Below are 13,060 nucleotides of genomic sequence, written 5' to 3'. Positions count from 1 at the left end.
GACAGGGCATTCCTCCCACTGACACCAATGACAGGGCATTCCTCCCACTGACACCAATGACAGGGCATTCCTCCCACTGACACCAATGACAGGGCATTCCTCCCACTGACACCAATGACAGGGCATTCCTCCCACTGACACCAATGACAGGGCATTCCCCCCACTGACACCAATGACAGGGCATTCCCCCCACTGACACCAATGACAGGGCATTCCTCCCACTGACACCAATGACAGGGCATTCCTCCCACTGACACCAATGACAGGGCATTCCTCCCACTGACACCAATGATGGGGCACTATTCCTCCCACTGACACCAATGATGGCGCACTATTCCTCCCACTGACACCAATGATGGGGCACTATTCCTCCCACTGACACCAATGATGGGGCACTATTCCTCCTACTGACACCAATGATGGGACACTATTCCTCTCAATGACACCAATGATGAGGCAATATTCATATCACTGAATTAAAAAATGGGGCATAATTCCTACCACTGACAATGGGGCACTATTCCTCCCACTGATACCAATGATGGGGCACTATTCCTCCCAATGACACCAATGATGGGGCACTATTCCTCCCACTGACACCAATGACGGGGCACTATTCCTCCCACTGATACCAATGATGGGGCACTATTCTTCCCACTGATACCAATGATGAGGCACTATTCCCCCCACTGACACCAATGATGGGGCACTATTCCTCCCACTGACACCAATGATGGGACACTATTCCCCCCACTGACACCAATGATGGGGCACTATTCCTCCCACTGACACCAATGATGGGGCACTATTCCTCCCACTGACACCAATGATGGGGCACTATTCCTCCCACTGACACCAATGATGGGGCACTATTCCTCCCACTGACACCAATGACGGGGCACTATTCCTCCCACTACTACCAATGATGGGGCATCATTCCTCCCACTGATACCAATGATGGGGCACTATTCCACCCACTGACACCAATGACGGGGCACTATTCCTCCCACTGACATCCTTTATGGGACACTATTCCTCCCACTGACACCAATGATGGGGCACTATTCCTCCCACTGATACCAATGATGGGGCACTATTCCTCCCACTGATACCAATGATGGGGCACTATTCCTCCCACTGACACCAATGATGGGGCACTATTCCCCCCACTGACACCAATGATGGGGCACTATTCCTCCCACTGATACCAATGATGGGGCACTATTCCTCCCACTGATACCAATGATGGGGCACTATTCCCCCCACTGACACCAATGATGGGGCACTATTCCTCCCACTGATACCAATGATGGGGCACTATTCCTCCCACTGATACCAATGATGGGGCACTATTCCTCCCACTGACACCAATGATGGGGCACTATTCCCCCCACTGACACCAATGATGGGGCACTATTCCTCCCACTGATACCAATGATGGGGCACTATTCCTCCCACTGATACCAATGATGGGGCACTATTCCTCCCACTGATATCAATGATGGGGCACTTTTCCCCCCACTGACACCCTTTATGGGATACTATTTCCCATAACCGGGAAACATAAGATGTGTATGGCTCAAATCAAAGCCGCACAGTAATGCGGCTTGCATGTAATTTGGACAGAAATGCGGTGCGATTCCTATGCGATTACACGTGGTGTCCCACACCTGATAGTGTGAACCCGGGCTCAGAAAATACAAATCTGATCCCTACACTTGTACATTGATGGTGATAATGGATATAAAAGCTGTACGTATTCTAAGCAGCTGCTGGATTATTTTTAAAGGTAGCGGAAGGGAGTCCCGCCCTTCCTCCCACCGCCGCTTTTATTGGGCTCTCCCGAGAATGCTCTCTTGTAATGGTGATCAGAGCGCCTAACTAGCTCCTTGATGGCTATTACAAGCAGCAGAAGGGGACATTTCTCTCCTTCACCACCTTCCTCAGGCTCACCCGTCCCATCAGGACCACCAGCTGACGTGTCCGGGATCGGCTTTGATAGGACCTTGGTTATGGTACCCCAGAAGCGATGACCGCACACCACTTCCAGTTTCCCCGGAGAGTAAACGGCGCCATTTTCAAAGAAATAAAAGCATTTAATGACAGCGATCTTGGTGTTTTGAATGGTTTTAAGTGCAGAGGAGGGATCTGGGGGTCTTATTGACCACAGATCCCTCCTCAAAGAGGACCTGTCACAGGCCTATTTCTGTCACAAGCAATCCAAAATAAATAAATAAAGCACAAGTCTAAAAATAAAAAAAAAAATAAAAAAAAATTAAAGTGCCCCCCCCCCAGCTCAAAGGTGAACGCATCGGTCCCGCACACAGTTTTCCCGACACATGTGAGGTATCACCGCGAACGTCAGGTCCTGGGCAGTAATTCTAGCACCAGATCACCTGTGTAGATCTAAGGCAGTCACCTGTAAAGGCTTTTAAAGCGTCGCCTATGGATAATAAAACGTCTGCGGTTTTTCAGCGTTGCACGGGCGTGCGCTGTTTTACAGCGTGACATGTTAGGTATCTATTTACTCGGCGTAACATCATCCTTTTATATTTTACCAAAAAAAAATTGGGTCACATATTGTGTTTTTCTGCATTAAAATACAAAAAGTGTATTTTTTCGCCTCCCAAATAATAGGTTTGAAAAACGGCTGCGCACATAAAAAATTGCAACACCCCCCAGTATATTCAGGGGGGTTCTAATACCTTTTCTAGCAAACCCACTGATGGTAACAGGTAAAAAGTGTCAGAAAAAGCCTGGTCTTCCATGGATACAGAACACTGACATTAACCCCCCCCCCCAGTCCAAGGAGGAGGAGGTGTGGAGGACATTACCCACAATGCCCTGTCCTGTCAGTACACAGTGACTTTGACTCACCTGCTGTGACCCGTACTCAGATGGCGGTGGTGGACAGGTCAGCGCTCCTCCTCCTCACACTGACTGGACGCCGCTTCTTCCAGCTTGCAGCTCCCGCCCACATCACGTGGGGACCAATGACCGCGCACCCAGCTCTCCTCAGGAGACAAGGGTCTGGCTGCAGAATGGAGCTCAACTCAATATACATTGTAAAGCGCTGAGAAAACCGTTGGCGCCATATAAATCCTGTATAATGATATAAATCCTGTATAATGATATAAATCCTGTATAATGATATAAATCCTGTATAATGATATAAATCCTGCGTAATAACATAAATCCTGTATAAAAATATAAATCCTGTATAATAACATAAATCCTGTATAATGATATAAATCCTGTATAATAATATAAATCCTGTATAATGATATAAATCCTGTATAATGATATAAATCCTGTATGATATAAATCCTGTATAATGATATAAATCCTGTATAATAATATAAATCCTGTATAATGATATAAATCCTGTATGATATAAATCCTGTATAATGACATAAATCCTGTATAATGATATAAATCCTGTATAATAATATAAATCCTGCCCGAGGGCCCAGGGTCAGTAGGGGGCCCCATGAGATGCCCCTGGTACCTTTTTCATAGGCTTTTATGCATTTGAGCAAGGACACAGGGGCCTCATGATCCCTTATTGCCCGGGGGCCCCATGAGTTGTCAGTCCGCCCCTGATAATAATATAAATCCTGTATAATAACAGGAAACATGTGACCTTCACTCCACCTTTTTTTTCAATTGAATGAACTTTAGTGTAACAGACAACCAATAGACACAACTCCAGGAAGTGGAGGTCACATGTGTCCGGTTACATATATCCTTTTTGTACTTTCCACAGGGGGTCTGGCTGCAGACTGGAGCTCCACTCTGGACAGGAAACGTCCCTCCACTCCAACGTTAGTTTATCATCTGCAGTGTACATGGGCCCTTAGTGAACTTTATTGTAACAATGTGTGGCTGCAGAGTGGAGCTCCACTCAAAAACAAACATGTGACCTCCACTCCACTTTTTTTTTATTTAATAAACTTTCATGTAAACAACCTATAGACTCAACTCCAGAGGGGTCTGGCTCTAGACTGGAGGTGGAGTGGAGGTCACGTTTCCTGCCGAGTGAAGCTCCATTCTGCAGCCAGACTCCATTACCTTCACCCCCCTGTCAGTATTCCTGAGTGTAGCTCGGGGTTAACTTTCAGCACCACAAGCGGTAACCTGAGCTACACTCGGGAATATTCTGCAGCGTTGCTCCGGGATCTCTCCTGCACTTACCTTGTCCTGCGCTCCCCTGATGTCCCCCCTGCAGTGTCCCCGGCCATCTCCTCCGGCCGATGCCGGCATCTGTCTTCCGGGTTCCGTTCCCTGCGACGTCGGGACGTACGGGGGACAGAACTGGCGGGAAATTTGAAAATTGTAAAAGTGACATTTACTAAAATCACTAAAATCACATCGTATAACATTCCTGTATCAACCCATTTCACATACATTTTGTCCCGAGTGCTTTGTCCGGCGCCCTGCCTGCATTATTACTGTTCTTTCTGCCTGGAAACTGAGAAACGTCCATGGCGTCCAAAAAGCGTCCCTTTAGGTCAGACGCGGTTTTAGACCGGCTAGAGAACAGCGATAGTAAATCAGAACCACTTGCAGAATTGAGTGATAATGATTTGTGGGGGAAATTCCTCATCAGACACTGAAAACGATTCTGCGACTGAGCTCAGCGATGTGAGAACTTGGCGCTCTATTTCACATTTCAGTGTTTTTGGTTTGATTATATTATTGAATTGCATTTATTATTATATTATTATTTTTTATGATTATTTATTATATTATAATTTATGATTTCAGGTTTCAAATTTTATCATCCACGGGATGTTTACTAGACTCTTGTTCGGACAGATTTCAGTGAGTTATTCCTAAGAATTACAGGCCTACAATAAAAAAACAACATATTTCCATGCAAAAAAAGTACCGCTTTGAGCACAGAAATACTGACATAATCAGACCACTAGGGAGGTTAAGAGCCCACAGAGTACCGCCCCTTCCAGAGAGCCCCGCCCCCAGCACAAATGCAACCAGAGAGCCCCGTCCCAGCAAGCACCAATCCAAAGAGCCCACCCCCAGTTCTAATGAGTGCTGTGGCCCCACCCACAGCATGCAACTAGGCCAGAGAGCCTGACCCCATGCACATATGGGACCAGGGAACCCCGCCCCCAGCACGCGCCAATCCCGGGAGCCCCGCTCTCAAGTGTAAAGTTTTGACCTAAATTTATGACACAATTTGATATTTTTTTTATTTTTTTTGCTGGACATGTTTAATAGCAAAAAGTCCAAAATATTGTTTTTTTTTTTCCTCAAAATTGTCAGTCTTTTTTTTATTTGTCCCCATAAAGTGTTCAGCAACATGCAAGTCTGTGAAGTGATTGATAATCCAGTTCCAGGAATCCAACATCCGGGACACAATAGTACCCTGAAGTCATCTTTGGTCCATCGGGTAGGCAGCCTTAGAGCCGCAGGACTACAAGTCCCATCATGCCTCTGCAAGTCATAGCTGGAACTGTCAGTTTTGTAATGTTGCAATGCCTCATGGGAAATGTAGTTCCACAACAGCTAGAGAGCTGCAGGTTGCCTACCCCTGTTCCAGATGGACAGATCTCCCTCCATAGATGTACCAATCGTTCCCGTCATCCGTATGCAGATCTGCATCCTCTCAGCGGGTGGCCTGAATGCCGAGAGGCCCCATATATGTGTCCCTACAGATAAACAGAGCCCTGCCCACAGTGCACCCAGCAGCCAATGGAAAGCTTCCAATCTCTACTTGTGATCGCAAGATTTCCAATCATGTGTCAGGTGTGACAATCACTGCGGTCATATGATCAGAAACCCCGCCTCCAGGCATCTGAAAGTGGGAGGTGCCGACGCCAAGGGGTTAAAGGAGAAGTAGGGCCAAAGCTCTTTTCCAATCAGGACCCGTCTCCCCCTCCAAAATGGGCCACCCATATACGGGACAATCTGATTGGACAACTTCACCAATAAGATGAAGACACAACTTGAACGTCATCCAGCCCCACGTGTGTGTATGTGTGTGGGGGGAGGGGATGATTGTATGGGGGGGTGGGGGAAACTTCACACCGTACAATCTGATAGGACAACCAGAAGGAGGCGGAGTAAGGAGGGGGAGGGGATTGTACGGGGAGAGGTAACCACACACGTTACAATCTGATTGGGTGGCTCCACCAATAAGAAGATGAAGACAAAACCTGAACGTCATCCAATCCAGCGTGTGGGGGGGGGAGATTATTGTATGGGGGGGGGGACTGCAATCTGATAGGACAACCAGATGGAGGCAGAGTCAGAAGGGGATTGTAAGGGGAGAGGTGACCACACACGTTACAATCTGATTGGACGATCCCCTCCAGATGGAGGCGGAGTCAGGAGGGGATTGTACAATAAGAATGTATGGTGGACAGGTGAGCTGATACCACACGTTACAATCAGATTGGACAATCTCTTCCAGATATCTATGGAGGCGGAGTCATGAGGGGGTTGGGGATGGAAAGCCAGATATTGTTCAATCAGATTGTATGGGGAGAGGTAACCACAAATGTTACAATCTAATTGGATGATTCCCATCAGATGGAGACGGAGTCAGGAGGGGTGGGGATTGTACCATCAGATTGTACAGTGGGTGGTCCCCATCATCTATGGAGGTCCAGTACCCACCTGATTGGACGGATGGGGGGAGGAGAGGTTGTGCAATCAGATTGTACGATGTATGACCACCATCATCTATACCAGCCCTCTCCCTGATTGGACGGATGGGGGGAGGAGAGGTTGTGCAATCAGATTGTACGATGTATGACCACCATCATCTATACCAGCCCTCTCCCTGATTGGACGGATGGGGGAGGGGTCTGAATAGATGTAGAGCGGATCATACGATCTAATTGTACAATGTATGGTTGGTAAATCGGTTCCTGAGGGGGAAGAGAGGAGGGGGAGGGGCGCTTCACACACAACATCCAAACCCCAATCCCCCCTCCAGACCCGGGACTCTACCTGGGGAAGGTGGTGACCCGGGCCACACCGAGGACTCCTGGAGTTCTGTCACCTCAGAGCCGCGGACAGCCAATCACAGTACAGGGAGGACAGATGTGGCGGCAAAATAGGTATCCCATGGAAACCGGTATCCCCGAGGCAACTATGCACAACACTCCCAGCATCCTTCAGACCAATCAGGTGGCTGTGATCAGAGGGGGTGGAGACAGGGCGGGAGATTTAAATACATACTAGGAATATGAGGGTGGGCGGGCATATACTCATGGTGGGCGTGGTCAAGGAGAGCGATTTCTGTAAACAATAGGCTGAGGTGAGGGCAGAAGTGAAAGATAAAATCAGCCCAATAGAATTCCCTCCGGGGCGGAGCACACAGTCAGCGCCCAATCATCTCCATGTTACAGGCCAGCTGCACGTATGTGTGGCTGCAATAGGGGAAGGTGTGTCCACAGCGTGCGGCCCCTCCCTCAGAGTCAGCTGAGGTGTTCCACAGTAGAAGTGGGCGGTGCCTCCTTTAGTTGATTTACAGTTGGAGTGGGCGGAGCTTCTTTTTATAGGAGTGGGCGGAGCCTCCTTTAGTTGATTCAGTTGGAGTGGGCGGAGCTTCCTTTTATAGGCATGGGCGGGGCCTCCTTTTGTTGGCTCACAATAGGAGTGGGCGGAGCCACCTTTTGTTTAACAGTGGGGGTGGGCGGGGCCTCATTGTACCAGTTGAGTGGGTGGAGTCACAGCTGTGCCCCTTAGTGATGACATCACAGTGTGTCTCTCTGACCGTCATTCCTAAGAAGATTTCCAAGTGACAAGGTAAGATTTTTTTAGCTCTCCTCACACATCTCCTATTCCTGACCATGATCCTTACACCCCCATCATGTACACACACACCCCCATCATGTACACACACACACCCCCATCATGTACACACACACCCCCCCCATCATGTACACACACACCCATCATGTACACACACACCCCCATCATGTACACACACACCCCCATCATGTACACACACACACACACACACACACACACCCCCATCATGTACACACACACCCCCATCATGTACACACACACACACACACACACACACACCCCCATCATGTACACACACACACACACACACACACACACCCCCATCATGTACACACACACACACACACACACACACCCATCATGTACACACACACACACACCCCCATCATGTACACACACACACACACACACCCCCATCATGTACACACACACACACACACACACACCCCCATCATGTACACACACACACACACCCCCATCATGTACACACACCCCCATCATGTACACACACACACCCCCATCATGTACACACACCCCCATCATGTACACACACACACACTTTCTGACTTTTTTTTTTTCCACAAAAATTTTTTTTATTCTATTTGCTACAAAATGTCTTAGAACCCCCCAGACAGGATAGATTTGATAGATTTTTTTTAGAGCAGAGGTCCTAGAGAAATGTTTTATTTTTTTTCCATTTTTTAGCTCGCATTTATGCAGCAATTTTTCAAACACAATTTTTACTGAAAAAAATACATTTTTAATGCACAAAAACAACACGCAATCCAACATTTTTTTTTGAGGGGGTAGAATATAAAACACATTACGCCGAGGAAATAGAGGGTTTCTCGCACCGCATTCTACCCTAAAAGCAGCTGGACTGACGCAATGTGACGTCATCATGTTAGCCATACAGAACGATTGGCAAGGTTTAGTTGCAGACAGTTTAGCTGCGTTTAGGAAAAGAAGGGACAGCGCTGCGTCCGCTATCTGCAGCTAGACGCACATTGCGTTTACCATCAGAAAATGGCGCACGTCCCCTTTTCTTCCTGAAATGTCGGTTGTCATCCATCCTCATGCCGATGTTCATTCTATGGAGATGCGGTCTAACAGTCGTAGTCAAAGGTGGACGCTGACATTCGGGGGAGTTGTAAGGCCTCGTCCACACTCCATGTTTTACTAACTCTCCTAGGCGCCTTTCCTCCTGGCAGCGCTGTTGTTGGCAGAAAAAAGACACTTGACGCATGCATTTAGGCGTGTCAAGCACTCGGGCATCAATTCATTTCATTGGCCAGGATAATAATTTATTCCGGCCAATGAAAAGCGTTAATGCTCAAGCGCTAAACATACGTAGCGTTAATGTGTATTTAGACGCGTTTTACACACATCAAGCGTTTGGGTTTTTTTTGCAAAATGTCGCTGCTCCAGGACACGCTGGAAGTGTTTTTTCTGCCTGTAAACACCAATGTGTGTGTATGGACACAGAGGGGAAGATCTACTACAACTGGAGAGTGCAAATCTGCTGCAGCTCTGCATAGACACCAATCAGATTTCAAGTTTTATTGTCAAAGCTTGATGGAATAAGCTGAAGTTGGAAGCTGATTGGCTACCATGCACCACCGGGCCAGATTCTGAGTGCTCAAGTTTTAGTAAATCTCCCCCATAAGCTAACATAGAGGGGGTTTAGAGACAGAAAAACAACCCACCAGAAGCCCCTAAGAGCTTCGCCAAAACTGTCCGTGAGGCCTAAAATGTATGCGGAGAGGTTGTGATTTCCTCATACATCAGGACAGACTATCCCCTAGTTCAGGGACGGGCAACTGTGGCCCTCCAGCTGTTGGTGAACTACAAGTCCCATCATGCCTCTGCCTTTGGGAGTCATGCTTGTAACTGTCAGTTTTGCAATGCCTCATGGGATTTGTAGTTCTACAACAGCTAGAGGGCCACAGTTGCCCACTCCTGCCCTAGTTACATGCTGGGATCTGCATTAGAAAAAGTAAAAATATTTCCTGCAGGTAGTTGTGGTTTATAAAGGAGTCTAGCTGCATTTTTAGGTGTTTTTTTTTCTCAGTACCCCATTCTCAGGGGGATGTTATACCTCTGGCACCTCCTCTTCCTCTTTGTTGGTAGTTTTCTGAGTGAGGAAACAGACTTCTGTCATTGAAATGGAGGGCAGAGCAAAGCTGGTGCTTACCAATGTGTGCCTGCTTGAGAGGAGAAGAAGAGTCACACGCACAGCACTACTTTTAAAAACGCACAGCATCAAGCTGCATGGTACTTCAGGACCAAGTGTTTTGGTGCCTGCAAACGCTCTGCGATGTGATCTGCATTTTGGGTACCATTAACAATCAGTTGCACCTGCATGCAGATTACACAGTCAATGTCACAGTCACCTGCAGTGCGGGAAACATGCACAAAATGCACCTTTCCCATACTGCGCCCTGGTGTGAACCGGCCCTAAGGCAGATAAAAAGGCAAATGCAGCAAAAATAGGTACATCCCCTATGCAGAGAATACAGGGTTCAGGAGTGTGTTACTTGCAGGGTGCAGGGTTCCTGGAGTGCATTACACACAGATTTTCTGGAGTGCGTTACATGCAGGGTGAAGGGTTCCTGGAGCGCGTTACACGCAGGGTGAAGGGTTCCTGGAGCGCGTTACACGCAGGGTGCAGGGTTCCTGGAGCGCGTTACACGCAGGGTGAAGGGTTCCTGGAGCGCGTTACACGCAGGGTGAAGGGTTCCTGGAGTGCGTTACACGCAGATTTTCTGGAGTGCGTTACACGCATGGTGAAGGGTTCCTGGAGTGCGTTACACACAGGGTTCCTGAGCCGCATTACACGCAGGGTGAAGGGTTCCCGGAGTGCATTACACACAGATTTTCTGGAGTGCGTTACATGCAGGGTGAAGGGTTCCTGGAGCGCGTTACACGCAGGGTGAAGGGTTCCTGGAGCGCGTTACACGCAGGGTGAAGGGTTCCTGGAGCGCGTTACACGCAGGGTGAAGGGTTCCTGGAGCGCGTTACACGCAGGGTGAAGGGTTCCTGGAGTGCTTTACACGAAGATTTTCTGGAGTGCGTTACACGCAGGGTGCAGGGTTCCTGGAGTGCTTTACACGAAGATTTTCTGGAGTGCGTTACACGCATGGTGAAGGGTTCCTGGAGTGCGTTACACACAGGGTTCCTGAGCCGCATTACACGCAGGGTGAAGGGTTCCTGGAGTGCGTTACACGCAGATTTTCTGGAGTGCGTTACACGCAGGGTGCAGGGTTCCTGGAGTGCTTTACACGCAGATTTTCTGGAGTGCGTTACACGCAGGGTTCCTGAGCCGCATTACACGCAGGGTGAAGGGTTCCTGGAGTGCATTACATGCAGAGTTCCTGGAGTGCGTTACACACAGGGTTCCTGAGCCGCATTACACACAGGGTGAAGGGTTCCTGGAGTGCATTACATGCAGAGTTCCTGGAGTGCGTTACACGCAGGGTTCCTGAACCGCATTACACACAGAGTACAGGGTTCCTGGAGTGCGTTATTTACAGAAAACAGGGTTCAGGAGAAAATGCTTTCAAGAAGTTTAATAACGTAATATTAAAGTGGAACTCTGAGTAAGACTCTTTGAGATGGAATGGGGAAGGGTTAGCACCTCAGTTGGGCTACTGAGGTCAGCGACTCCACTGGGAGGATTCTGCTCACTTCCTCTCTTGCTAAGATGACAGGAAGTGAGGAGAAACTTTCCCAGTCAAGATGTAGAAGATAATGAAACCTTTGAAGCATTTGAACCCTTTACCCAATCCATCCAAATATAAATGAAGAAATTTTGAGCGGAGTTCCACTTTGAAATTTGTACTTAAAAACTTACCATTTTTTTTTCTTTATAGATCACAATAAAAATCTGAGAGGAAAACTATCGGAGAAAGAAGAGACAGAGAGGAGAATGAGCTACGACAGAAAGAGAGAGGAGATAGTAAAGAGACAGGCGAGAGATAGAGAGACACTAAGACAGAGAGAGGAGAGAGAGGCAGAGATGTACAGGAAGAAAGAAGAAGAGGTACAGAGAACATTTACAGAGAGAGACGAGGAAATAAAAATGGAACAGAGAAAGGAGAGAGAAGAGATCAGAGAGATGGACTATGACAAGGGAAGAGAGTCTATCACGGCATTTGAAGAAATAGAAAGTGCCAGGAAGATGTACAGAGAGTTAAAAGCAGAGACAGAAAGAGAGGAGGAGCAGAGCGTGAGAGAAGAAGAAAGAGGAAGAGAAGAGCAGGCGAGAGCAGACGAGAGGGCAAGAGAGCCTGTGGGGGGAGAAGAGAATGGACAAGCGATGGCTGAATCTTCTCCATATACCCCACAGGAATTGGCAGCTATAATCAATGAGCTCACCCTAAACGTCCTCTTGGTAAGTATCCTGTAATATTATATAGTTGTAGTTATCCAGGTTGAAGTAAATCCCATGTCTATAGGGTTCAGGCTTTCACTAATTGCAGCAGAGGAAGAGAGAGCAAAACCCTCTGAATAGCTGGAAGCCATGTTTTTTCATGGGGTGGGGGAGCAAAATTACAATTGTCCATTGATAACCTACAGATCTTTAATAAATGTTACGTTCCTGGAGAATTGGGGATGAGCGGTCAGTAAGGTTGTCACCTCACCCCTTTAAACCCGAACACATATTAATTACACGGGTAAAGGGATGAGGTGGAAACCGTAGCAGTGATGGCAGAATCTGGTGCTGGGACTTATTCCAGGGGGGTGAATAGTGATCAGGACGTGGGCCCTCTGCACCCCATTTAGCTGCTTCCCAAGCACAATCTTTAATGTACTATGTATAGATAGTATAGATGAGCCCCCAAGTCCCAGGGGGCCCTTGTGCAGCTGCAGAGTTAGCACAAATAGTAGGCCTGCCCTTGAATTTCTCCCCCCTGCTGTATTTGGGACCTTCACATCTTTACTTCTTTAAATAATTTATGATTAGTAACTCTTTGTAAACATGCCTTAAAAAATCTAATAATTTTTTAAAGCAGAACATCAAGCAAGGCATTTCATGGATTTCAGATGGAATGGGGGATGGGTTAGAACAGTGGTGGGCAACCTTTTTTTTCAACTGAGCCAAATCTCGCCAAAACCATGATTGAAATTTATTTTGAGAGCCACATTTTTAAAACTGAAAATACATCTCCCATATAGTAATTCATCCCCCATAGTAATTCATCCCCCATATAGTAATTCATCCCCCATAGTGTAATTCATCCCCCATAGTAATTCATCCCCCATATAGTAATTC

General features: G+C 47.5%; 1 long non-coding RNA gene across 2 annotated transcripts in view; it reads right to left on the bottom strand.

Annotated features, from left to right (window-relative positions):
• The window catches only part of LOC149453582 (uncharacterized), a 56,100-nt gene extending 52,371 nt beyond the window's left edge, over window positions 1-3,729 (bottom strand). The window contains exons 1-2 of one of the 2 annotated variants that reach the window (XR_016314665.1): window positions 3,509-3,729; window positions 2,878-3,102 (exon numbers count right to left, since the gene is read on the bottom strand). This is a non-coding gene — a long non-coding RNA (uncharacterized LOC149453582). The remainder of the gene's footprint in view (window positions 1-2,877; window positions 3,103-3,508) is intronic. The other variant, XR_016314666.1, reaches the window with a different exon arrangement.
• Between the last annotated feature and the right edge of the window lie 9,331 nt (window positions 3,730-13,060).

Source organism: Staurois parvus, unplaced genomic scaffold (genome assembly GCF_062004578.1).
Source record: "Staurois parvus isolate SC_StPar_1 unplaced genomic scaffold, SC_StPar_1.0 ptg000447l, whole genome shotgun sequence".
Lineage (NCBI taxonomy): Eukaryota > Metazoa > Chordata > Amphibia > Anura > Ranidae > Staurois > Staurois parvus.
The sequence above is the reverse complement of the archived record's forward strand: the minus strand, read 5'-3'. Positions and strand labels throughout refer to the sequence as shown.